At 41.1% G+C, this 27,413-nt stretch overlaps 2 pseudogenes; one reads left to right on the forward strand and one right to left on the reverse strand.

The window, feature by feature from the left end:
• Positions 1-5,604: 5,604 nt before the first annotated feature.
• Positions 5,605-10,185, reverse strand: LOC133891263 (uncharacterized; annotated as a pseudogene).
• A 1,981-nt stretch (positions 10,186-12,166) lies between these two features.
• Positions 12,167-26,185, forward strand: LOC133891265 (valine--tRNA ligase, chloroplastic/mitochondrial 2-like; annotated as a pseudogene).
• Positions 26,186-27,413: the final 1,228 nt, after the last annotated feature.

Consider the following 27,413-nt stretch of genomic DNA (forward strand, 5'->3'; position numbering starts at 1 on the left):
AAAGATAATAGCCCTTGGGAGAATGTAAAATCTTAATCCCTAAGAAATAACTAAGAGGACCCAAGTCAGACATCAGAAATTGCTCACTAAATTGCTTCTTCACATGAGAAATATGGTTCACATCCCGTAATCAATATATCATCAACATACAGAAGGAGCAAAGTATGTCCACATGAAGAGAGATGAACAAATAAAGCAGGATCATGATCACTAGACAAAAAACCAGCAGCTCGTATCACAGTGCTCAAACCAAGCACGAGGTGCCTGTTTAAGACCATATAAAGCACGAAGAAGATGACAAACATGTCCAAAAGGAGCATGAATACCTGGAGGTGGCTGCATATGGACTTCCTCATGCAAATCACCATGAAGAAAATCATTCTTAACATCCATATGAGAAATAGTCCAAGAACAAGTAGAAGCTACTACAATCATAGTACAGATAGCAGTCTTGTGAGCAACATGAGCAAATGTCTCATCATAATCACATCCCTGAGTCTGCTAAAAATCTCTATCAACAAGATGAGCTTTATATCTCTCAATAGAACCATCTAATTTGGTATTAATTTTGAACACCCATTTACATGTAATAGGTATTGTATGTGAAGGTAATGGAACAATATCCCAAGTGCCAGTACGATCAAAGACAGCAAGCTCCTCAGACATAGCAAGCTGCCATTCTGGAATACTAGAAGCTTCCTGATAAGTGGATGGCTCACCAATAATAGCACTCGCACGTGGAAAACCCAACCTATCAGGAGGCTCAATAGTAGTATGATCTCATAGATTACATCTTGGACCAACCTGTGACTCATCAGAAATAGCATGTGACTCATCAAAATTGTTAGATTCATCAAAAACAGGAGCATCAAGACTAGCCGAGCAGATAGGACTAGGTGGAAGCTCTGTGGGTTCTGTGGGACAATGAGTGTATACATGTATGATGGGTGGTTTAGATGGTGGAGGTGAAGCAGAGGTGGGTGGAGGAGGCTCATCAGGAATGAGTGTAACAGATGGTGACGGTGTAGAGTCATCATCACTGGATGAAATAGGATGGAGACATAGAAACGATGTGGACTCTGTGAGAGAATATGATGGTTGAGTAGAATGGTTATAAAAGAAAGGACGATCCTCAACAAAGGTCACATCACAAGAGATACAAATGTGATGAGATGAAGGATCATAACAACGATAACCCTTATGCTCATGACTATACCCAAGAAAAACACACTCAACGAACTTGATAGTCAACTTAGTTCACTCATGAGGTGCAAGCAGAACATAGCACGTGCATCCAAAAACCCGAAGATGATCATAGCGAGGAGTATCAAAAAGTACTTCACTAGGGAACTTGCCAGACAATTTGGATGATGGTTGTCGATTGATGAGATAAACAACATTAGAAATAGCTTCGCCCCAGAAATGAGAAGGAACAAAGGAGATAATCAAAAGTCTTCGAGCAGTCTCTATGAGATGGCGATGTTTGCATTCAGCAACACCATTCTGAGCATGAGCACCACGACATGAGAATTGAGCAAGAGTACCCTCAGAGGTCAAAAACTAGCGAAAAATATCAGATAAATACTCACCACCAGAGTCAAAATGAAAAAAATTTAATGGGAGTAGAAAAGTGTGTGTGAACCATGTGAGTAAAAGTCTGGCAGATGGAACACAACTGGGAACAATGTTTTATGAAATAAATCCAAGTATATCGAGAATGATCATTATTAAAAATGACATAATAATTATGACCGTCTTTTGTAGCAAAAGGTGCAGGACCCTATACATATGAATGAATAAGATCAAAAGGTCTAGCAGAATAAGCACTAGAGGAATATGGAAGTCATATATGTTTTTCATGTTTGCAACCTTTACAATGAAAGCTAGACTCAATAGATGTATGACCTAAATGACCTGTATTTATTAATGTAGATAAACAAGACCCACACAGATGAACAAGATGATGATGCCACTTGGCAAAGGAAGAAGCGGATGATGATGCAGCAGATGACGCATGAGCAGTAGAGGCAGCAGAAGGAGGAAGACGCAAGGTGTCCAAAATGTAGAGGCTAGGAGCACCTCTACGATGATGGCCAGTCCCAATCACAATCCTGCTTTGATGATCCTGAATAAAACAATATGAGTCATGAAATCCAACAAAGTAGTTATGGTCGATAACTTGACCTACTGAAAGAAGATTCATGGACAACTAAGGTACAAAAGAAACAATGGGTACAAAAAAATAAGAATTGCAACGTGAACCCTGATGAGTGATATGAAAAAATGTATCATCAGCTGTCTGAACAGAAGCACCATCAGTGACTAGCTTGAAAGCAACCAACTGGGACTGATCAGATATCACATGAAAAGAAGCCCCTGAATCAAGAACCCAAGATGATTGTGGAGCACTGACGGGTCAAACAGGAGCAATATACACAGAGCCTCTAGAAGTGGAAGTTGTACCACGCCCACGAGCAGCATGATGTGCACGATACTTAGCTAATTTCTCTGGATGTCGAGCAAAGCAATTCTCTAAACGATGACCAGAATTCTTGCAATACTCACAAGGCTCTGAAGAGAGACCTCTAGGTGCACTGATCCTCTAAGAAACTAACAGCACACTATGAGGTGCTAACACAGGAGCAGTAGACATAGACTGGAGACCGGTCTCTTCAGCAATTAAATCAGACAGTGCATGTGCCATGGTGAGACTAGAAGAATTATGAAGCAACCGTGTACGAATGGTCTCAAACTCTACCCTTACTCCCATGACAAAACGATATGTGAGAAACTTTGCAATAAATGTGTGTGTTGTACATTCCTCTGCTATCAATTGAGATACCATAGAGATCAAAGGGCGCATCAAACGATCAAAGGCAAAGTAGTACTCATCAATAGACATATCATTCTGTTCAATTACATGTATCTGTTGCATGAGAGTATGCAAGAGCACCACTGTCTAGAACATAGCGCCACTGCAGAGAAGACCACATGGCTTTGACTGTCTTAAATTTAGAAAGACTCATAATCATAGATTCCTTCGTACTATTGACAATAGCAGCCATCACTTTTCCATCATTAATTTGCCATGTATTGATTTCAGGGGCATTAGTGCCATCAGACTTACGTACGGGTGGATCTTCAGTTAAATGAAAAGCTAGACCATAACCCCTTAATGCAGTCTCAACTGAAAAAGCCCACTCCCAATAATTTTGACTATCAAGAGTGATATTGATAGTAATTGCATGGAGCTATGACATGATTGAAGTACTAAAGGAATTTGTGTTGCAATAAAGATGTTATCTACAATGGCAATGAACGAAGACCTCTAGTCTGCAGCGCACCAGCAGCACCTTTGTTCTTCTTATGGGAACAGATAGCAGCAGCAACAACAACACACCTGCATGACACCACCAAAAGGCAGGCAGGCAGCACCAAAGGACAGGCAGTCAGTAGACCAGCAGGCTGTCTCCTCTGCTCGCAGCAACCAGCCAAGCAGGCCTCCTCCGCTTGTAGCAATTGGGCAAGTAGCAGACCTCCAGGACGAACAGGCCATGATGAGCGGCGGTGATGGTGTCCCGACGAGTGGTGGGAAGGCAATCCGCAACGGTGGCATGCTGGGGAAGTCGAAGGAGGCGAATTCGCCCTGGAGCAACTCCGCGATGGGTGGGAACAGGCAATGAGAAAGAGACAGCGATGAGGACTCTTGTCAATCCACGACAAGTGGATCCGCGACGGGCAGACATTGACAGACGACAGGCGGCAGGAAAGGGACCACGATTGGCGGCTCTAGGGGACGGCAACGATGGGTCGTGGGCCGCTAGATCCTCCGCGGGCAATGAGGATGTCGAGACTGGTTCAAGAAACAAACCAATCTCATCTATGTGCTGAGCTCAGGAACCAATCCCAACATATAGTGACTTCATTGATGATAATCATTACAATATTTATACTTACTCGAATTAACCATCTTACAAAAGTGACATTCAAGGGTCAAAGAACCAAATAAACTGTAGAGGAACTAAACGAACTACGAAAACTCTAATCATTTATGACTCTTCCACATGCATCATTGACGTAGAAAGCATCTTAGAATGATCCACCTTCAGCGTACTCCTCGATACCTTCTCCAACTAAGTATTTGGTGATAGCAAGAGTGAGCACTTGTCGTACTCAGCAAGTTATGAAAGAATAGTATGCATATGAAGTCTTTAACAAGAAATAGGTTGAATGGCTCCTTTGCATGAATCAGCATTTAAGTAAAAACATTTGAAAAGCAATAATAATTAAGTGAATAACATACCACCTCAAGATTCCAACCATCTTGACTTAACCAACTAATCAACACATCAACCAAAGTTCCACCCACTAAGGCTGAACCCTCAATTATAGTTCCCACCACTATGATTGACCATCCTCAACTATGATTCCCAGCATCACAGTTGACCTGAATAACCAAAACATCAAGTTATAATAATTGTAGGTTTTCAATGCTACTCGTGACCGTGAGCATGACTGAATATTCAGTTTTAACTCTACAGAGATTGTACTTTATATACAAGATGGTTCAACTTGTTTTCTTGAGCATCCGCCGACAGAAAACTCTTACACACTACCAATGTGTGCGCTAGGAATCCACTATAAAGCCTTTACAATGCCCCCTCTCAGCACATTTCTACCCGCTTAGGTTTCACCAGCAGCAGAGGCAGCCTGCCTCAACGTCCTCAACTCGTCCTGCATTGCCCGCATCGCGGCTACTAGCTCAGCCTGGCCATCACCATCTGGTGTAGCCGGAGCATGCCTCTTAGGTGGCATAACTACTGCCACCAAAACATACAAACAACACAAACATCCATTTCAAGATCACCGAAATATCAAGAACACGCATACTGCTCAATTTGCCTGCGCGCAGAACACTCTGTTCGACCCCAAACCACAAATTCCCCTAACCAAAACCTCTCAAACCAAGATCTACCGGCCATAATCATCAACCAAAACATGAAGAACAGCAGGTGAATTGTTACCTTAGGGCACCACAGCAAGATAACCCCAAAATCCCCTAGCACCAAACCTCCTCTTCCCCTCTTCCCCTCTTCTCCTTGCTTTCCTTGCTGCCCTTCCCTTCCCCTTCTTCTCCTCTTCCTTTCTCTTCTCTCTACTGCACAAGAGCAACAGCAGGGGGGTGGCGGCATAGAAGAGGGACGGCTAGGGTTTGGCGGGGTGGAGGGGGAAAAGAAGGGGGGGTGTATGGGCCTTTGGGGGAGGGGCTAGGCTAACCGGCCCAAGCCCAGGTTGGCTCAGCCCACTCTCATGGTTAAAGCTTATCTATTTTAAAAGAAATGCACTGCTGCAATTTGCCTCACTTTCTTCTCTTTTCTTTCCCGGCGAGAGCGATTCAATACCCAAAAAACCGGAAACGACGACTTCCAATTTCCTTCCAAAATTTTAGGGCATTACATTCTCCCCTCCTTTAAAGAATTCGTCCCCGAATTCAGCTATACTACGACCGCTACAGAAAAGAAACATACCAACTTAAACCAAAACTTGAAATTGACCTTCCTCGAAGAGCGCTGGATACCTCTTACGCATTTGCTCCTCGAGTTCCTAAGTAGCTTCACGTTCCGACTGATTAGTCCATAAAACCTTCACATATTTGATCATCCTCTTCCTCATGACTCGTTCTGACGTGTCCAAGATACGCATTGGGCGACACTCAACAGATAAGTCCTGCTGTACTCTGATAGGCTCAAGATCAATCTTATGCTCTGGATCCCGCAGATACTTCCTCAACATGGATACATGGAAGACATTATGCACACCACTCATAGAATCTGGTAATTATAGACGGTAAGCCAAACTACCAACTCGAGCTGTGATGACAAAAGGTCCAATGTACCTCGGGCTAAGCTTCCCTGTAGTGCCAAACCGAACAACACCCTTTGTGGGCGATACTCTGAGGAGAACCTGGTCACCTACCACAAACTCCAGCTCATGTCTCCTCACATCTGCATAACTCTTCTGTCGGCTCTGAGCGGCCAACATGTTCTGCCGTATCTCCCGCACTTTCTCGGCAGTCTGCTGAACGATCTCAGGACCAATCACAGCCCTCTCACCAGACGAATCCCAACACAGGGGGGAAACACACTTCCTGCCATACAAAGCCTCATATGGAGCCATCTTAATGCTAGCATGATAACTGTTATTATAGGCAAACTCCACCAAAGCAAGGTGATCCTCCCAACTGCCCTTCCAAGAAAGGACACAAGCACGTAGCATATCCTCCAAGGTCTGAATGGTCCGCTCGGACTGCCCATTTGTCTGAGGATGGAAAGCGGTACTCAAAGAAAGCTTAGTGCCCATAGCACTCTGAAGGCTCTACCAAAACTTCGATACAAGCTTGGTGTCTCGATCTGATACAATCGATTTAGGCATACCATGCAACCTTACCACTTCCTTGATATACAAGGGAACTAAATCCTGAGCTGAACTCGCCATCTTCATAGGAATGAAATGCGTGGACTTAGCGAGCCTATCCACAACAACCCATATGGCATCCCTACCACGAAGCGATCGGGGTAAACCAACCACAAAGTCCATAGTGATATGCTCCCATTTCCACTCGGGAACCTCTAAAGACTGAAGCAACCCCGCAGGCCTCTTATGCTCGGCCTTTACTTGTTGACATACACCACAAGCTGCCACATACTCGGCAATATCAACCTTCATCCTTTTCCACCAGAAGCTCCGCTTCAGATCTCTGTACATCTTAGTCTCACCAGGATGAATTATATATGGAGTCCGATGAGCCTCTCTCAAGATGTCCATCTTCACATCTGACTTCTATGGCACACAAAGACGTCCTCTGAAACGGACTACATCATGCTCATCGATACTAAACTCCCGAGGTCTGCCATCTGCAATCCTTTTGCGAACCTCCAGAATCAAGCGGTCATGTTGTTGTGCCTCACGCACTCTCTCGAGTATGGGTGACTGAATGATCAACTGGGTCTCCTCTCTTGCAGTGCCTGCATAGCAAAAGGAAATACCCATACGATCCAATTCTGCAACCAAAGGCATCACTGTCTTAGGAACACCCGTCCTGCTTAGGGCATCTGCCACCACATTAGCCTTCCCAGGGTGATACTGGATCGTCAGATCATAACCCTTTATCAACTCAAGCCATCTACGCTGCCTCAAATTCAGCTCCTTCTGAGTAAAGATATACTTGAGGCTTTTATGATCAGTAAAGATATCACAAGACTCACCATAGAGATAATGCCTCCAAGACTTCAAAGCAAACACCACTGCAGCCAACTCTAGATCATGGGTAGGATAGTTCCTCTCATGGTTCTTCAACTGTCGGGAAGCATAAGCAATTACTTTGCCATCCTGCATAAGCACACAACCAAGACCAATACGGGAAGCATCCGTGTACACCGTGAATCGCTTGTCGCTCTCAGGCAAAACTAGAATAGGAGCATTCACCAACTTATCCTTCAGAGTCTGGAAACTGGCCTCACAATCATCAGTCCACATAAAAGGAACACCCTTCTCAGTAAGCTTGGTCATCGGCTTTGCAATACTAGAGAAGTCCTGCACAAAACGCCGGTAATAACCAGCAAGACCAAGGAAGCTCCGTATCTCCGTCACACTGGTTGGCCTTTGCCATTCCACCACTGAAGCAACATTCTTAGGATCAACAGTAATACCATGTTGATTAATCACATGCCCAAGGAAGCTCACTTCAGAAAGCCAAAAAGTACATTTCTTCAACTTTGCATAGAACTTATTCTTCCGGAGAGCATCCAAAACAAGACTAAGATGACACTCATGCTCCTCATCGGACTTGGAGTAGATCAAAATATCATCGATGAAAACAACAACGAAGTCATCCAAGTACTCATGCAACATCTTATTCATCGCTTCCATAAAGATAGCAGGGGCATTCGTTAGTCCAAAAGACATAACAACATACTCATAATGCCCATACCTCGTGATAAAAGCAGTCTTCTCAATATCCTCCTCCTTAATCCTTATCTGGTGATACCCAGAGTTCAAATCAATCTTGGAAAATACCTTAGCACCTCTTAACTGATCAAAGAGAGCATCAATACGAGGCAGAGGATACTTATTCTTGATGGTCACCTGATTAAGAGCACGATAATCCACACATAGCCTCTTAGAGCCATCCTTCTTCTCCACAAACAACACCGGGAAAGCCCAAGGTGACTTACTAGGTCTGATGAATCCCTTAGCAAGAAGATCATCTAACTGCTTCTTCAACTCCACCTGCTCCACTGGAGCCATCCGATACATAGTTCTATAGATAGGCTGCGTGCCACGAACCAACTTGATCTCAAAAACCGAATCACGCTCAGGGGGCACACCTGGAAGTTCATCAGGAAAAACATCGGAGTAGCGACACACCACTGGGATATCCTCCACGTGCAAGGCAACCTTGCGATCATCGACCATCGCCAAAAGAATGCCAGACTTCCGAGTCCAACGATTAGGAAACAACTGGCACAACAAAGAGAGAGTGTACTTCACCGCACTCCCTTGAAAGACCACCTCTCGACCCGACGGTGCCTGTAAAGAGACTGTCTTCCAGAAACAGGAAATAACAGCTCGATACCGAGAAACCCAATCCATGCCAAGAATAACGTCAAAAGGATCCAAAGGAATTACCACCAGATTAGCAACAAAGGTTTCATCAGCAAGATGAATAGCACAACCGGGGCAAACAGAAGAACTGGAGATGAGACCTCTAGCAGAACTGACAACAATAGACTGACTAATCTTCTGCATAGAAAGACTAGCACGAGCCACAAAACCCTCCGAGACAAACGAGAAGCTAGCGCCAGAATCGAAAAGAGCATGCGCATCAAACGAATCAACTGAAATAATACCTGTCACCACGTCTCCACGGTCTCTGCCGTCAACACAGGGCATAACATATGCCCCTAGAACTGGAGGTGCCGAAGGAGCAGTAGCCTGGGTTGGTCGAAACAACCCAGACTGAGGCATCGAAGGAGTAGTCGGTGTAGTCGGAGGAGCCATCAAGTACTGAGGGTAGACTAGCATGGGCAGGTACTGCTGAGTGGAAGGCGCCGGCAAGCACTGCAGAGTGGGCGGCGCAGGAAGGTGTTGCTGTGCAGAGGAGGTCGCCGCCATCATCTGGACGGTGCTACTAGAATGTGAAGCTGAGGAAGAAGACACTGGCTCCCAACGCACCTTCCCATTGGGATTCTTCCTACAGACCACATCCTTGTGATCCATGCCATAGATAGAACACCTGCCGGTCCACTGACACTCCACACGACGATGCGCGTCGCCACACCGGAAGCACACCAGCCCCATGCCAGGCTTGGGAACAGCCCGGTACTGAGGTGCGCTCCCTCCTGAAGCACTGGACTGAGAAGACTTGCCGCGGTATGGCTGGTGACACTGGAACTTCCCCTTCTTGTCAATAGGGCCACCAGAATGGCCCCTCCTATCGCTCTGACCACGAGACTGCTCACCACCTGAAGACTTCTGCAAGTCAGCAGTGTACACCTGCTGCATCTCCACACCTAAAGCCTGCTCCACTGTAGTGCGGAAGTCAACCACTGGAAAAGCACCCAACACTTGGCGGATCGAATGCTTAAGACCTTGACGAAAGTGTTTTGCCTTCTCTACCTCGTCATGCGCCATGTGTGGGACGAAGCAGACAATCTGATTGAAGCCCACTTCATACTCTGCAGCTGACTTCTTATCTTGCGTATAGGCATTCAGATCAATCTTCATCCTATCCAGGAAAGTCACCGGGTAGAACCTCTTCTCAAACTGCCTGACAAACTCGTGCCAGAACAACGGGCCATGTGCAGCCGTGCGAGCTGACTGCACACCCTTCCACCATATCTGAGCCTCACCTTTCAGCAGTTGTACCCCATAATGAACACGATCGTGAGCCAACACATCAAAAACCTCCATCTTGTCCTCCACATACGACAGCCAATCAACGGCATGAACCGGAGTACCACTGCCGTCAAAACTTTCTAGCTTCATGCCAACCCACTGCATGAGAGAAACACCGCTGACAGGACCATCTGCAATAGGAGCAGCGCCAGAAGCAGCGCCCGTAGGGGCACCAGCAGCAGAGGCAGCCTGCCTCAACGTCCTCAACTCGTCCTGCATTGCCCGCATCGCGGCTACTAGCTCAGCCTAGCCATCACCATTTGGTGTAGCCGGAGCACGCCTCTTAGGTGGCATAACTACTGCCACCAAAACATACAAACAACACAAACATCCATTTCAAGTAATTAAGCATAAGCATTAGACAGAGCAAAACATAACATGATAGGAGCAAAGATATGCAAACCCTTACCCAACCTACATGTGCAAGTGTGTCAAATTAAGCCTTATTTCATCTAGAATTTAAAGCCTAGGCTCTGATACCAACTGTAACACCCTAGGGCCACCAGAATCCTGGGATGTCACTAAACTACGCAACCTACAACTAGCCATAAAAAAAAATAGCATCTCCTCTATGAAAAAAAAACATCGCGGAAGCATTAACATAGATAAACAAGATATGCGGATTCTCACAATAACGGATAGAAACATCCTAACATGAACCAAAAGAAAAATATTAAGTTTAACTTCACCACCACACTTTAAACTTCAAACGTACGACTCTAAGGACTAAACTTTATTTATTATTACAGCACAATGATAAAAAAAAATATAGGCATGAAGTGCAAAACGTGCTGCTACATTCCCATCCCTTCACGACATGCATCAAATACCTAGAAGGAGTAATGCAAGGGTGAGATATAAAATCCCAGCAAGCAAACTTGTTTTGACAAGTTATCTAAACCACAAGTTGATTAAGCATCGATTTAATACAATTTTCTCAAGACATAAGACATGTTAGGATAGTATTAACAACATTAAAGAATAACTTTAAATAAAGATCACAACCACATATGTAACTTCATATCCACAATAACATATAAATGTTATTAATTTCCAAGAATGCATATGAATGCAATGATATGTCTTCTTTTACATCGCACCCCTCCTCGGGCAACGTACGATGTGTACCGGTATAGTCGTGATCTTTACGACATAACTTCCAATGCATATGCAAATGCAAGTGCACATGGTAGAAATATTCTGCAATTGCATTAAAGTATACTACCAATAATACTTCAACTTCATCCTCAAGTCAAATAACAATATAGCTCACAAGAATTGTAGCAACGTAAGGATAGATATAAGTCAATGATTAAACATGCTTAAACATAAAGCATAACATAAAGTTCAGATCACAGTTAAATTGACATGGTTCTGAAATAAAGGTGTAGGTGATGAAAATAACAAGTCAAAACGGTAGCAACAATATAGCTACGTTTACTTGCCTTCTACCGACGATAATGGCCAACTTCAAGTGTGAGACGAAGAACCACCACCTAAAAATAATCATAACCCAGCACTAACACTCCTCATAACATGCAAATACATAAAACAAAGTGCTCCTATGCCCGAAACCCTCGATCAAGACATATCGACCAAAAACAACACACATGTAATAGTTTGACAGGAGCAGCAGTATTTATCTTTTTTGTAACTATTTTTCTACCATAGATATAATATCAAAAGAATACATTTTCGGAAACTACAGAACAAGGTCTACAACTTTCGTTGAGACGACACAATTTTCTCATGCCTCTAAGGTCTCCTAAATGACATAGCAAAACATCCCTAGAAACCTGTCGTCAATTTCAGATAGCAACCACCCAAACTTGTTTATCTCCAGAAATACGCAACTAAAAATTCTAAAATTTTGTGGACATGTAGATCATAACACAAGCTTCAACTTTTGTATCATTCTGATCTACATAAAACATCTCTAACAAGGCCTAATCAAGTTCTGAACTTCGACAACGAAATCTGTCAACCATCAATTGCAGAAAAGTTCAGAACAGCGTAACTAGAGCTACAACCAATGAAAAATTGCATTGTTCACACCATTGGAAAGCTTAATGAATCCTCTATAACCTTCTAGCATTCTGAACAATTGGCTCGGCAACTAAGATGCCCAAAAACAGAATAGATCTAACAATGACAGAAATTCAACAGAGGTACAACAGTCAGATTCATACAGCAATATCTCCTAAACCACATGGCCAAAAATTCTGAAATTTCACTGGTTAGCTAGGTTTCGACGTTAGCTACAACTTTCTAGTTGATCACTTCTACAGAAAAAATCATCTAGGTTACCGAAACATCAAGAACACGCATACTGCTCAATCTGCCTGCGCGCAGAACACTCTGTTCGACCCCAAACCATAAATTCCCCTAACCAAAACCTCTCAAACCAAGATCTACCGACCATAATCATCAACCAAAACATGAAGAACAGCAGGGGAATTGTTACCTTAGGGCACCACAGCAAGATAACCCCAAAATCCCCTAGCTCCAAACCTCCTCTTCCCCTCTTCTCCTTGCTTTCCTTGCTGCCCTTCCCTTCCCCTTCTTCTCCTCTTCCTTTCTCTTCGTTCTACTGCACAAGAGCAACAGCAGGGGGGGTGGCGGCATAGAAGAGGGACGGCTAGGGTTTGGCGGGGTGGAGGGGGAAAAGAAGGGGGGGCGCATGGGCCTTTGGGGGAGGGGCTAGGCTAACCGGCCCAAGCCCAGGTTAGTTCAGCCCACTCTCATGGTTAAAGCTTCTCTATTTTAAAAGAAATACACTGCTGTAATTTGCCTCACTTTCTTCTCTTTTCTTTCCCGGCGAGAGCGATTCAATACCCAAAAAATCGGAAACGACGACTTCCAATTTCCTTCCAAAATTTTAGGGTATTACAGTCCATCACTAGAATAAAGACATCGAAGATAGAGGGTCACCTTGGCGCTGCCCCCACCGATGTTTGCTGACATGTCCCGGCTCACCATTTACTAGAACCCATGTAGTGGCTGTGGATAGTAGCAAGCATATAAGGTTATGCCAACATTGACCAAAACCCAAATGAGAGAGAACCTCGAGGAGAAAAGGACAAGAAACTAAATCAAAAGCTTTGGATATATCCAGCTTCACCAACACTTGCGGTTGTCCTTGGCTGTGGAGAGTCTTCACAGTTTGTTGCACTAGGATGTAATTGTCATGTATACTTCGACCACAGATGAAAGCGCTTTGGTTCAAAGAAATCATAGAGGGCGGCTGATTAGCCAGAAGCTTTGCCACCAATTTTGCAAAACTATGAATCAAGCTTCTTGGCCGAAAATCCTTGACATGAGTTGCATCCATTTTTTTGGGGCAGCAAGGTCAAATATGCCAAGTTGAGCAGACCAATTTGTGCCTGTCTCTCTGCTACAGCTTATGAAGAGCAGCCATGACATCCTCCTTTATCACATTCCAACATACCCGGTAGAAACGCCCTATGAACCCATCCGGACTGGAGGCTTTGTCCATCGGAAGTTGCTTGATAGTGTTCCACACTTCCTCCTCCATAAAAGGATCATCCAACTCTGAAAGATCGAAAGAACCCCGGTGGAAAAAACCAAACGGAAATTTGATAACAGTACACAGAAATGATGCAAAAATTCAATACATCATTGATTATTCTGCATGAGCCAACTCAAGATTTGATTCTGACATGTTTTTTTCTAATCAGGAAGTAGAATACTCTGAAGAACCTAGAAATTTGCACTTTATCAAGTACCGTGTTGCTGGTGGAACTAGGTAATTTTCATTACACCATTGATATTGTGTTGAGACATCATCATTTTTCGACATGGACAATACACCAACGATACATATAATGAAATGCATGGTTGCGACAGCCACCATATTGTTTTTTCTTTCATGTGATCTTTAAATATGGTCATTTTCTGCATAATGACTTTGCTTGATATACTATCCATCTTTCCCCTTATTATATGAGGAATCAAGCAACATGATTGACACTGCATATGGATGAAAATTGCTTACGGATATTTGAAATTTATACTCATGGTGTAGGGATGATTTTCTGACTATTGTGACAACAAGACCGGAAACTTTATTTGGTGATGTTACCATTGCTGTTTACCCAGAGGTATGAGTTCTCTAGTGTTGTGCAGTAATGCTAAATTTTCTCGTGTTCTGTTACAACCTATGTTATAACTGTGTCAAGTTATTTATTTCTCCAACAGCTAGTTTAGTAACAAATCTTATGTTTAATATGTCTCCTTGCAATGCAGGACAAGCGCTATGCACAATATGTTGGCAAATTGGCCATTGTACCCTTGACATTTGGGAGGCATGTCCCTATTATTGCTGACCGGGTAAGTACAAAGTTGAATGTTACCTATAGTATTCTTTATGTTTCGAACAATTTCATGAAGGAAGTATTTCAATATTAATCAAATCAAAGCAATGCAAAAGGCCAGAAACACCACATTAACTGGGCTATAGTGTTCTCTCACTTAATGTCTTGCTGCCATTTGAAGTCAAGAAAGATGTTATTCATGTTGTTATCTTCTTCACAGTTTATGTGGCTAAGTTTTTGCTGGTGCCACCTTTTCATCCCAAGTTGCTATCTTTGCTTGACATGCATGCTTTCTATAAACACTTCATGCTTATATGGCCTCATTTATGGATGAGTTTTGTATGCGCAAATTGGAGACAAATTTTTTACGACCTCATGTTGGAAATTGAGTCAAACTTGATCTAGAGGCATTTGAAGGGAGTGCTTAAGGGAAGGCATTGTAGCCTTCCTCAAGATGTAAGAGATGAAGCGGAATTTGCATTCATACCACCACTTTAGATGCACTTTTCATCTATACCATATGATGTATCAATGATAGGTGGGGTCTGGTCCTACATGCCAATGACATATGCTGGTTCCAAAGCTTTTGATTCCGTCTCTTGGCATTTTTTGTTGAAAGTGTTACAATCCTTGGGCTTCAGTCGACGTTGGTGCAACATTTTGTACACCTTGCTATCCACCTCTTCTACTCGGGTGCTTTTAAATGGAGAGCTAGGAGATGCAATTTTGCATCATCAAGGACTCCGGCAGGGTGATCCACTCTCTCCCTTGCTATTTATTTTGGTGGTGGATGTCCTTAATTCTCTAATCAGCCAGGCGTCTCAAGATGGCCTTTTACAGCCGCTCTCGGTTCAAGGCTTAAGCCATCGAGTATCCTTACACGCCGATGGCATGGTATTGTTTCTCTGCCCTGTTGCAGAGGAATTGGATTTGATCAAACATGTGCTTCAAATATTTGAGGAAGCTTCGGGGCTCATGACCAATATTCTCAAGAGTTCTGTCACCCCAATTCAGTGTGGAGAAGATGAGCTGTTTATCATACAAGATTTTCTCCCTTGTGAAGTAAAGGAGTTTCCATGCACGTATTTGGGTCTCCCTTTGTCAATTAGAAAGCTCACCAAATCCGATATACAACCCCTAATTGACAAGATCACTGACTATTTGCTGGACTGGAAAGCTTCCTTGATGAATTGGGCAGGCAGATTAATTATGGTATGTGTTATCTTTATTGTTGCTCTTATTTATCAAATGACTCCTATGGACCTACCCAACTGGGTCATTAAGGTGATTGATAAAAGGAGATGAGGCTTCCTTTGGAAGGGACAAGAAAAGACCAATGGCGGCAACTGTCTAGTGTCTTGACGGTGGTCATGTCTTCCAACTGTTTAGTGTCCTTTTCTATCTTCTACTACTTGCATGATTCCTATTAATAATAACTAATGATTATATGATTTATAGTATGTTGATCAAGAATTTGGAACAGGGGTGCTGAAGATTAGCCCTGGACATGACCATAATGATTATCATATTGCTCGAAAGCTTGGGCTGCCAATTCTTAATGTTATGAACAAAGATGGTACACTAAATGATGTTGCTGGATTATACAGATATGCTTTTTTTTCTTCCCAAACTGCATGCGAACTATTATTGTGTGAATTTATTTGTTAGCTTGCAATTTTCCTTGTGCAATTTCTTCTTTCTACTCCATGTTGTGTCATTTATGAAGACACTAAATTTTAGCTACGTATATACACATGCATGCTTCTCTTTGTCATATGACCTGGATTTGCCTTCTATTTAATGGCACAGAAAAAGGACTTTAGTTTTTAACATAACTTACTGGACTCTAACTGTTTAACATAACTTAATGTTCTAGAAAGTCTAAGAGACAAAGTTAGGCACCCTATTTGTGGCTTTGACCTGGTACTAAAGCGGTAAGTAGTTGGTTCAAGTAGTGGATATGGAAAAGGAAGTGCAACATGTCTACAGTAATCCTTCCACTGGCCTATGTGTGCAACATGTTTCTTTTTACAGTAATCCTTTCTCCTCCTTTTTTAGTGGTATGGACCGTTTTAAGGCACGAGAGAAGTTGTGGTCTGACCTTGTTGAAACTAACTTGGCAGTAAAGAAGGAGCCTTATTTGCTTCGAGTTCCTAGATCTCAACGGGTGTGAGGTGCGATCTTTTTTCCCTGTTATTGGTGATATTGCGCGTTATTGATGCTTTCCATAGGGCTTGATGAACCTACTTCTGTTTGATCCGAGGTGATAGAGCCTTTGATTAGTAAGCAATGGGTTGTCACGATGGAACCATTGGCTCAAAAGACCCTCCATGCTATTGGAAAGGGGCAATTAACAATTCTTCCAGAGAGATTTGAAAAGGTACTGCATGAATCTTTTACTTCTACTCTTTAGAGAGACAGCTATTTTCTCATAGCATTATGCACTGGCAAAAGCAGGACTGTTGAATGTATATTTACATAAACTATTGACTTTGCCACTACTTAGTTCCTTTTTCCTTTTTTGGTGTGCTTCTGCTGCAGATATATAATTACTGGCTAACAAACATAAAGGATTGGTTTATAAGTAGACAATTGTGGTGGGGTCATCGTATACCAGTTTGGTATATTGTTGGAAAGAAATGTGAAGAAGACTATATTGTTGCTAGAACCGCAGAGGAGGCACTTGCAAAAGCTTAGGAAAAATATGGAAAATCCGTTGAAATATATCAAGATCAGGATGTTCTTGATACTTGGTTCTCAAGGTATATCTTCCTGTGCAAAATTTGTGGTCCCAATTGTTCTTCTGTTTATGATATAGTTTACTGCTTGATTTCCATCATACATAGGCTTTTTGCAAGACTTCTGATTTTTATCAGGTACATTATTTGGCATTCACCAAATATAACTAAAAGTTTTGATTTTGGGACTAAGCATCTATTCTGTAATGCATTTCTTGTAATAATTCTGTAATGCATTTCTTGTAATAACATCAAAGATTTTATGACCCTATATATTTTGAACAACTTGCATTATGGGGTAGAACTTTACTATTTGTAAAGATATAAACCACTAGTTTTCTCATGAAAATTTGGTACTATACCATGTCAATGCTTCTACCTCATCAATATCTACCATTGTTGATGCTTCTAAATTGTTTTTAGCCCCTTGCTTGTGGTACCTGTTTATGCACACAACTGCAACAAGCAGATGAATTGTTAGGGCCTGTTTGGTAGAGTTCTAGCTCCAAATTTTTTTGAGCTGAGTATCTCTAGTTCCAATATTACATGGAGCTAGAGCTGTGGATACATAAGGGGTGTTTTAGTGTTTATGTGAGACATCTTGCTTTTAATTTAGGCTATAAATAGAGGCTTAATCTACTTTATATTAGCCTAAAAACTCCAGATCTGAAGTGAAGCTGAGATCTGGAGCTCTACCAAATAAGGCCTTAATGTCCTTCTGTAGTAGTGCTCATTGTCCCAGACTCTCAATTTGGTCAAAAGGCTACACTGAACTTGTTAACTGCCACCATATTCAGAATTTTGTGTGAGCTACTATATTACACCTTTTCTCTTTCACTCTGTAGTTGATTGCCATGGAGCTTATATGTATGAACACTGTTCTAAAAGTTGGGAGCCTCACCTGCCTAGGTGCTAGGTGGGGTACTGAGGTGGTGCCTAACTACCTAGGTGGTTAGGCTCTAGGTGCCAACCCATCTAGCACCTACCCCTTTTAGAACGCACCTTATTTTCGAGTACTGTAAGTGGCAGAAGTACAAATATTTCATGCATCAAGTTTGCACACAGTTTCTGTAGTTTTGACTTGTTGCTATTGTCCTGCAGTGCTCTGTGGCCTTTAAGCACACTTGGTTGGCCAGATCTATCCAATAAGGATTATAAGCATTTTTATCCTTCAACTGTTCTGGAAACAGGGTATGTTAGCTTTGGCAATAGCTTAATTTACCTTTTCTTCTGTCAGTGGAGTAATATGTGGGTTGTTGCTGACTTGTTGTTCTTTGCATTGATTCTCTGTTATTCCACTCACCATATTTGATCATATGTCTTTTGTTTTTATAGCCATGACATTTTGTTCTTCTGGGTTACACGAATGGTCATGATGGAAATTGAGTTTACAGGATCTGTACTATTTTCTTATGTCTATCTTCATGGCCTTATCCAGGACTCTGAGGTGAGATGAGGCACATCAATTACTTCTTTACATTATGTAGTTTTGACTTTTGAGGGTCAAATATTCAAAATTAATCTTTTCTTGTGGTGCAAAAGTATCATGAACAAACTTCTAAAGCCATAAGCTTCTATAAAAATACGTTGTTTTTTTTTGGAAGCATGTTGTAAGTGACATCATTATCATATTACTAGGAGGTGCTATTTGCTGCGGCCATTGCCTGTTTGCGGATAAGCTTCTATAAAAATACCCACCTTTAGGGTTCCACCACAAGGAAACAACTTCTGTGGATATGACTCGCATGAGACAAAAAAAAAAACTTGATAAACTTAGCCTGAACTTAACCCTAGCTATGCAAATGATGCGCTTGGCTGTGGGTGGTGGGTCTCGCGTTTTGTCTGCTGATGGGTTGTATTATGCTCTCTAGCAGTTGGGACATGCTATGTCTTCATTCCCTCCAAATTGAGGTTCCGAAAGAAATCCTATTATTACATGTTGTGGCAGCATGCCTCAACAATTCATTAGGCCTGATGAACATGTGATGGCATCAGTTAGACCAATTGGTGGACCATTTTGAAGTCTGTTTGACATGGTCCTAACTCCTCATGTTATTTTCATCTAAGATGCTAAATTACAAGTTGGTTTTCAGGGTCAAAAATTGTCCAAGACATTGGGGAACGTCATTGAATTGACCCCCTAGATACCATCAAAGAGTATGGGACAGATGCTTTGAGATTTACACTTTCTTTGGGCACTGCAGGCCAGGTTTGTTTTTCCATAAAGTATTTTGTTGGGCATTTCTTGTTGATGAAGTTTGTTTGCTTCTTTGTTGTATTTGTTGTTAATACACCTTTTCAGTTCAGGACCTCAATCTCTCTGCAGAAAGGTTGACATCAAATAAGGCTTTCACAAACAAGCTATGGAATGCGGGTAAATTTTTGCTGCAGAATTTGCTTGATAGAAGTGATGCCGCTGCATGGGATATCTTGTTAGCAAATAAGGTCCCTAACTGAATTTCAAATTGCACATGATGCATTTACTAAATTTAATTCTATGTTTTAACTGTTACTAATACTTTTGCATCACTTGTCCAGTTCGACACAGAAGCATCACTTCAGAAATTGCCATTGCCAAAATGTTGGGTGGTACGTCCATTAATATCTTGAATTATTTGGCTTTTGTGCAGTTTTTTAATGAAAAGAATAAACTATAATCCAGGTTACAGGACTACATGAACTCATTGATAAGGTTAGCACAAGCTATGACAAGTTTTTCTTCAGAGATGCTGCTAGAGAAATATATGATTTTTTCTAGGGGGGGGGGGGGGGTTTGCTGATTGGTAAGATTATGCAACACCCAAGAGTGAATTTGCTTACTTGATGACCATTCCATATTTATGCCTCTAATAATGGAGTTATTATTAGAACTTTGTGAATTATGACGATATAGGGGACCTAGGGACCACATCTACATTGCTAAATATCCCTTATGCCCACCATGTAAAACAGAGAAGATGCCACACCCAGTTTTAAGACCAACTGAATGTAAACTACATGTATGCTAGGATCAAGTTACATATACGTAGTGATATCATAAGTGAGTAACAGACATAATATCCATTATTACAATGTTACTTTATTACATCAACGACCCAAGGGTCTAAAAGAAAATTACAAAATAACGAAAATAAACTTAGCACAATGTCCAACTCCACAGGTAATCGACTGAAAAGTCGTCTGCCTAGAACTCAGCTCCATCTTCTGAGAAATTCTCGTAGTCTTCGCCTTCTGAGCAGCAATAAGGTTATGCGAGAGTAAGCATGAGTATATATCTTATACTCAGCAAATCTGGGAAAGTATGATATGAGGGCCAAAAGTCAAGAGAGGCTTAACTCAATGGTTTATTTGCATAAATATTATTTTAGTAGTAAAATAGTTATAAAGGCAACCTCTTTACTAGATGAAATATTCTTTAAGACTTGAGCCAAGGTTCCAATCACCTTGCTCCCAAACTGAGCTTTCTACCATCTCCAAACAAAACTCGAATCACAATTCCCACCATTGTGATCCACTAGATCATGGAAGCAAATTCTATAGGACCATATCCAGAAAGACCCTCGTGAGACCCCATCCATGCTATCCATCCTGTGATCTAATGGTTAGGCTGAAGAGGAGAGAGGGAGTGGACACGTGTCATCACAAGAGAGAGAGTCTTTTGTAGAACTGGGTCCTATAGAATTTGCTTCCCTAGATCATACCCAAAACAAACCAAACCACCTAACTAATCATATGAGGAGTCCATGCAACTCATTACCATGAGCATGCTATCAGTTTTTACTCTGCAGAGGTCGTACACTTTAACCACAAGATGTGTCTTCCTGTTTTGCCGAGCTCCCGTTGGTTGACGGGTGACTCTTACACACTTCTGAGGTGTGCACTAGAAATCCACTACAAAGCCTTTCCAATGCCTCTCTCAGCACGTGTCGACTCGTTGAGGTTTCACCATCGTACACGAGTGGAGTACACCCTCCACCCCAGAAGCCCTCTCTTGCGCCTGCCTTGCGGTTCCAGGAAGTACACCCTTCCATCCATGTACCACCAAATGATCTTCATCATACTGAAAGGATAGCGAATTACTCAGCTAGGCTTATCCTATACCAGGCTTGTGGTTGTACTATTTTCATGGGTGGTTGCTCCACGAACCAGTTCTTAACATGGTCTGGGTAATAACCAATTATCCGATAAAGCCAACAACCTTGCTTGGAACACATCCACAAGCTAATCATCATGCCAAACTTGTCCAGACCCTACTTTTCAAGTATAAGCATTTGCCAAAGTTATCATCATGATTCACATTATTAATCAAAAACATCATTTGCCTATGCTACCCATGAGTAAGCAACACTAAGCATAATCTACCCAAAACATGATAATCATACTACGACTACAAGGAAAATGGAGGAAAACTAGTAAACCCTAACCATGGGATATTATATTTTATGAGTATGCAATTTGTAAAATAAAACTTTGTAAAAGTAGATGCAAGATGTTCAAGGACACTTGCCTTCTCTGTTGAATTGCTCGAAATCCCCGAAGTCTTGATCTTGGACATTCTCAAACTCTTCCGGGACCAACTCCTCTACACACGGGCAAAACAAGCAACACTAAGCACAAGCACTAAACAAAGCAAACACAAAAGAGCACAAATTTAGGATGATTTGGGTGCAAGGACCGCTCAAATCGGAGCAATGACGCGAAAACTATGACTAAACGAATTTCTAAATGGCTAAAACGATGAAAACTATTTTCTTGAAATTAAACTAATTTTTAAAAGGCCTAAAACATTTATTTAAAAAATTTAGGATTATTTTATAACATAAAACTGATTAAATTTTTGTAGAATTTACTTGCATTTTTTAGAAATAAAACTAATTTAATATGAAGCAAAACATATTAAAAGGATTTATTTTATCAAATAAAACAATTTTAAATGTCATCAGAGTTAATCTATATTTTCTAAACCATTTTCCAAAATAAAACATGTATTCTAACATTTTTACAATCATTTTTACACTAGAAAACATTAAATAACATTTTTGGAAACATAAATATGACTAAAAAAATTATAAATATTTATCTAAATCATTTTCTAATTTTTGGAATTTTTCTAAACCGAAAACCTATTTTCCGGAATTATTCTATTTTCATGAATTATTCTTCTAAAGGAAAATCGGATTTACTGTGCAACATTAACATCATCAGGCTGACTAGGCTGCTGACTCGGCGAAATGCGCTGACTAGACTCACCACGTAGGACAAAAATGCTTACGTGTCATGTTGACTCAGCTACCTCTATTTAAATCACGCGTGTTGATCTGAGAACAAACTGCCGAGATCTACTCATCGGAAAAGGATATTGCGAATCTAATCTAAGCATATAACCGAGATCGGACGGTGGAGGGTGACTCTACCTTGGCTCCAGCGAGAGAGAGGATGGCGGCGGGTCAGGCATGATGGAGGATGGCCGGAGAAAGGTAGTGACAGCTCTGTAGCGCTCGAGAGATGACGGTAGATGGCGGAGCTCAACCATATGAGGGCGGCGGACTCGTTTGAGGCAACTGCGGGCTTCAGGACAGCTTGGAGGGGCATGACATCGGCAGTCTTCAACGGCGGAAGCTTGGCGATGATGGGAGCTCAGTGCGGTGGCGGAAACTCAACGGTGAGCGGTCAAAGGCGATGAGGTGCGGACGAAGGACATGGGCGTGGACTCGGATGGTGTCAAAGTGGCTTGGAGCAGCACGGCGACAGTGAGGGCGCTCGGTGGAGGTTCAGCGACAGCACGGGAACTCTCGGGTGAGGGGAAATCGACGAAAATTGGGGCTTTGAGCGCGATGTCGCAAAGGGAGTCTCAATCGAGGGTTTGATTTGGGCTTTATAGATGGAGGAGGGCAAATTGAGCTGGCCAGTGGGGATTAATGGCAGCGGCGGAATTTTAGGCTCGGTTTCCTTATTCCTCATCCTCTTTCCTTCTCAATTGCACCCAGCTTAATGTCCTTCACTGCAGCGTCGGTTACCATGCATGGGTGCCTCCCTTCCTTTAATCGAGCGCGGAAACAGGGATTTGAAACAGGCAGGTGTTCTGTAGATGAAAGGAGGGGATTTGGGAGGAGAGAAAAGGAGTTGACATGTGGGTCCTAGAGAAAACAGGCACGACAGAAGAACGTCATATTTGGTCCCATTTGATGTTCATTTCTTATTACATGGACCTGCTAGTCTAATTTTCAGGTTCCATCCCTGCCTAATGATGCAGATCTGAATATCTGATGGGATTAAAAAAACTAAATTTACGTCCTAACTTTTGTCTGGATTTCTAGGCTTATATCTAAATGGTGAATTGTTACAAGATAGCAACTGGGAATTGAGGTATTTCTTCACCGAGTAATACATGAAACTAAAAGCTTATCTCTGGTTTGATACAAGGGCCTCTGCCCATGCTATTGAACTCTTTTTCCTAGTTATTAAATTTTGGTCATGTTTGTTTTAGCATTTGGCTTCTGAAGTTAGCAATAAGTTGAAATAAACAGGTTGACTTATTGTTGGCTTTTGAAAAGCTGTCTTTGGATGAAATGATCTAATGTCTTGTTTGTTTCCTACTTCTAGTTCTGCTTCTACTGCTGCCAGAAGTCAGAACAAATGGAATTCCAGAGAAGTAACTTTTGAAAAAGTCAGAAACTTACTTCTGAGGAAAATGAACTAAAGCTAAGAAGTTCGCTGAGAGACGCTTTTTTAAGAAACTATATGCTGAGAAACCAAAAATTTGTTATAGAAGCCAACAATATATTTCCAAAAGCAGCTTTTCAAACAAATTAAAAGCACAGCTTTTCAGAAAAGTTCAAAAGTAGAAGCCCAAATAAATAAACCCTAAAAGCTGATAAGCTGGTTGAGAATGACTTTTTTGGTTTTTGGTATGCTAAGAATCTAAAAACTTCTCATAAAAATCAACAGCTAGAAACCAAAAGCCATAAGCAGCTTTCAAAAAAAAACCGTTTTTTAGCAAAAATCCATACATTTCAGCTGTGCCAAATAAGACCTTCATTACATTTTCTTCAGCCTCTTCGTTATTTTTTTGTTACATCTGTACCACTTTTACTTCTCTGTCTTTTTGTAGAATCCTTATGGAACAATGCTCTATGCATGACGTCATATCCCTGCTTTTCATATATGAACAGGATAAATATTTAGCTCATGGCCATTAACATAGAGTAACATAAGATCTCCCAGACCACTGTATTTCTTAGTATATATTAGTAAATTATTGTTTGAGTTGATAAATGCTGGATTTCAAATACAAGAAATGGAAAAGTTAGCTTCGTTTGTTGATACAAATAATTATCAACTGATTCTTGTTCAGGTATATTGAAGCTAGCAAAACACGTCTCTACCACTCCGATGACGATTTAGCTTCTTCTACAGCACAAAGTGTTCTATTGTATGTGTTCGAAAACATATTGAAGTTACTACACCCCTTCATGCCCTTTGTCACTGAAGAATTATGGCAGGCAATGAAACATAACTTTTGATTATTACTTCCTATAACATTGTTCATCTATCACGTCCTTGAGCATCATCAGTAGCATATCATTATTGTTCTTATTTCAGGCGTTTCCATACAGAAAACAAGCACTTATGGTTACTCCCTGGCCCACCACCGACCTTCCTAAGGATTTGAGGTCCATCAAAAGGTTTCAGAATTTGCAGTCACTGGTAAATTTCGCACTTGAGTTTCATGATCTTACTTTGAGGGCGATGCTACGGCTCATGGTAACCATTTTATTTGATTATATAATGACAGATAAGAGGAATCAGAAATGTTCGAGCAGAATATTCTGTCGAGCCAGCTAAACGGATATCAGCTTCTGTTGCTGCTGCTGCAGGTGTCCTGGAATACACATCAGTAAGTTTACAGATGCGTTTTGTTCACGACATTTTATCATATGACCTTTTTGATTTAGCAATTTGAGAAGCAGTTTTGAGCACATGTATGCATGTTATGATAACAGGAGCGGTGATTATTCGATCTATTTCAGAACTCAAATCAAAGTTGCTTCAGAAAGAGAACATATGCATAGTTCCAAGTTAGGCAAAAGCCTTTGTGCTTCGCAGCTTCCCTGCATCTTACATTATGGAAACCCTGTAAGTCTGTAACTGTTATTAGAAGTTACAATTAAAGATCAACTTCGCGATTTTTCTTGCACACATGTGGTTTTGTATATGTGTTGTATCCTTATGTCTCTAGTCTCAGCGAAAATTAGGATAACCATTCTTTTTTATGTACCTTTTTTTTCATTACGACTTACACATTAATGCCTGCAGAAGGAGAAGCAGGCCATGGCTTTAATTTCAAAGCTTGACGTTCATAATGTACATTTTACTGAATCAGCACCAGGTGCGTCCCTTGTGACTACTCAAACATAACCTTTCTTTACGGATTTACTACGTTTCAATTGACTGAATTCAGAGCTTTGTTTCACTTGACGCGTTGTCTACCGACCATCCGACCATACATCTGTCTTTTGATCTGTACTCAATCAGGAGTTTTATCTACCATGCACTAGAAAATTGTATATATCTCTACTATAGAAGAATATTGTGTACTTATGAATTAATTTTTTTATCAGTCATTAAATCTTTATCTAACAATTGTTGTTGCCAAGCAAAGCATACTCTTGTTTTCACTCAATTGAAAATTAGCAACTCCCCTTTCTTTATGCAATTTGCCAACAAAGATATGTATCCATAATTGCCAGGTGATGCAAATCGGTCGGTTCACATTGTAGCTGATGAGGAATCGGTCGGTTCACATTGTAGCTGATGAGGTTTGGAAGCCTATCTACCTTTGGCTGATATGGTTGGTGTGTCTGACGAGGCTAAGCGGCTCTCTAAGCGTCTACCTAAGATGCAGTCAGAATATGATGCTTTGTTGGCCCGCCTCAATTCCCAAAGTGTACGTGTCTATTTCTTCTCTCTGCGTTAGTGTTCGAAATACATATTTTGCGCGTCGCGCTAATCATGTGCTTTTCTGTGGTGTAGTTTGGACAAAAGGCCCCTGAAGAAATTGTTCGTGGAATTCGTGAAAAAGCATCTGAGGCAGAGGAGAAGATCTCTCTCACCAAGAATTGGCTTTCTTTCTTGCAATCAACGGTTTCCACTTAAATACAGTATTCAACATTGACAGCGGCATCTGCAACCGGTATGCCATTTTGATCAGTGATAGGACAATGGATGACAAAACTGATTGTTAACAGCCACTTCTGATCAAACGATTTCATATATCACCAAACCAATTTATTCATCTCCATTGGCACAAATTGTACAGCCACTTCGTTCAGCAGCTTTCAGCCATACTATTTGTTCTGCCCTATGTTATAGTGCATGCATTTTTTTTGAAGTCCAGATATAGCTACGGCCAGGTTTTTCCTTTCTTTTTTTTTTTTTGGCGACTTGTTGGCTTTAGTGCCTTCTAGTGTCGTTAGTTGAGGAAAAAATTCCCCCTTTTGTAATATTTTCTTCTGATACATGATGAGTTTTTCTTTTCTTTTTTCAGAGGATGTTCCATGACGAGTTAAAACAATTTTGGTTCACCTGCATGTATTGATCTATTTTTTTATTTCTGATGAATAAAATATGATCGCCAAGTACTTGATACAGAATATATTTGGGATAGTTCTAGACAATTTGGTGAGAAGGTATACAATTGCGCCATCCGTCGCCGGCCCTCCGTTGTACAGGCTTGAGCGGACTGAATTCGCCACCGTACCTCTATCGCATATGCATCGGCCGATGAGTTTAAAATCATACAAATATCGTGTTTCAATACTTCAACCTTTAAAACATTATCAAAATAGTAATAAAAATTCTTTAAAAAATTATGGTATGGAGGATGATATAATCTAGCGCTCCACAAAAATTAAACTCAAATATTACTTATAGAATAAGAAACAAAAAACAAATTTCAACGTTACAATGCTCTAAACCTTCCAAAAATTATTTATATAGTTATGAAAAATATGAAAATATGTTGTAGTGCGTAGCATGCTACCATCTATATCTCCAAAAAAAATTCGGCCAAAAATATGCGTGTAAGACGAAAAAAACAAATTTCAACTTCCAGCGCTCTAAACATTCAAAACACCATATAAATAGTAATGCAAAATTATGAAAAAAAAAATGTGGTAGTGCTAGCATGCTACCAACTATCTCTGTACAAAGATTCGGCAAAAAATATGGCCTATAAGATGAGAAATGAAATAGACATATTTCAACACGTTTAAATTTATCTTTTTTGTTTCTCATTGTCAAATAAATATTTGAATTTAAATTATGTGGAGTGCTAGATTATAACATCATCTACACCACAAATGTTTTTAAGAATTTTTCATGA

Source organism: Phragmites australis, chromosome 14 (assembly GCF_958298935.1).
Source record: "Phragmites australis chromosome 14, lpPhrAust1.1, whole genome shotgun sequence".
In the NCBI taxonomy this organism is placed as follows: Eukaryota; Viridiplantae; Streptophyta; class Magnoliopsida; order Poales; family Poaceae; genus Phragmites; species Phragmites australis.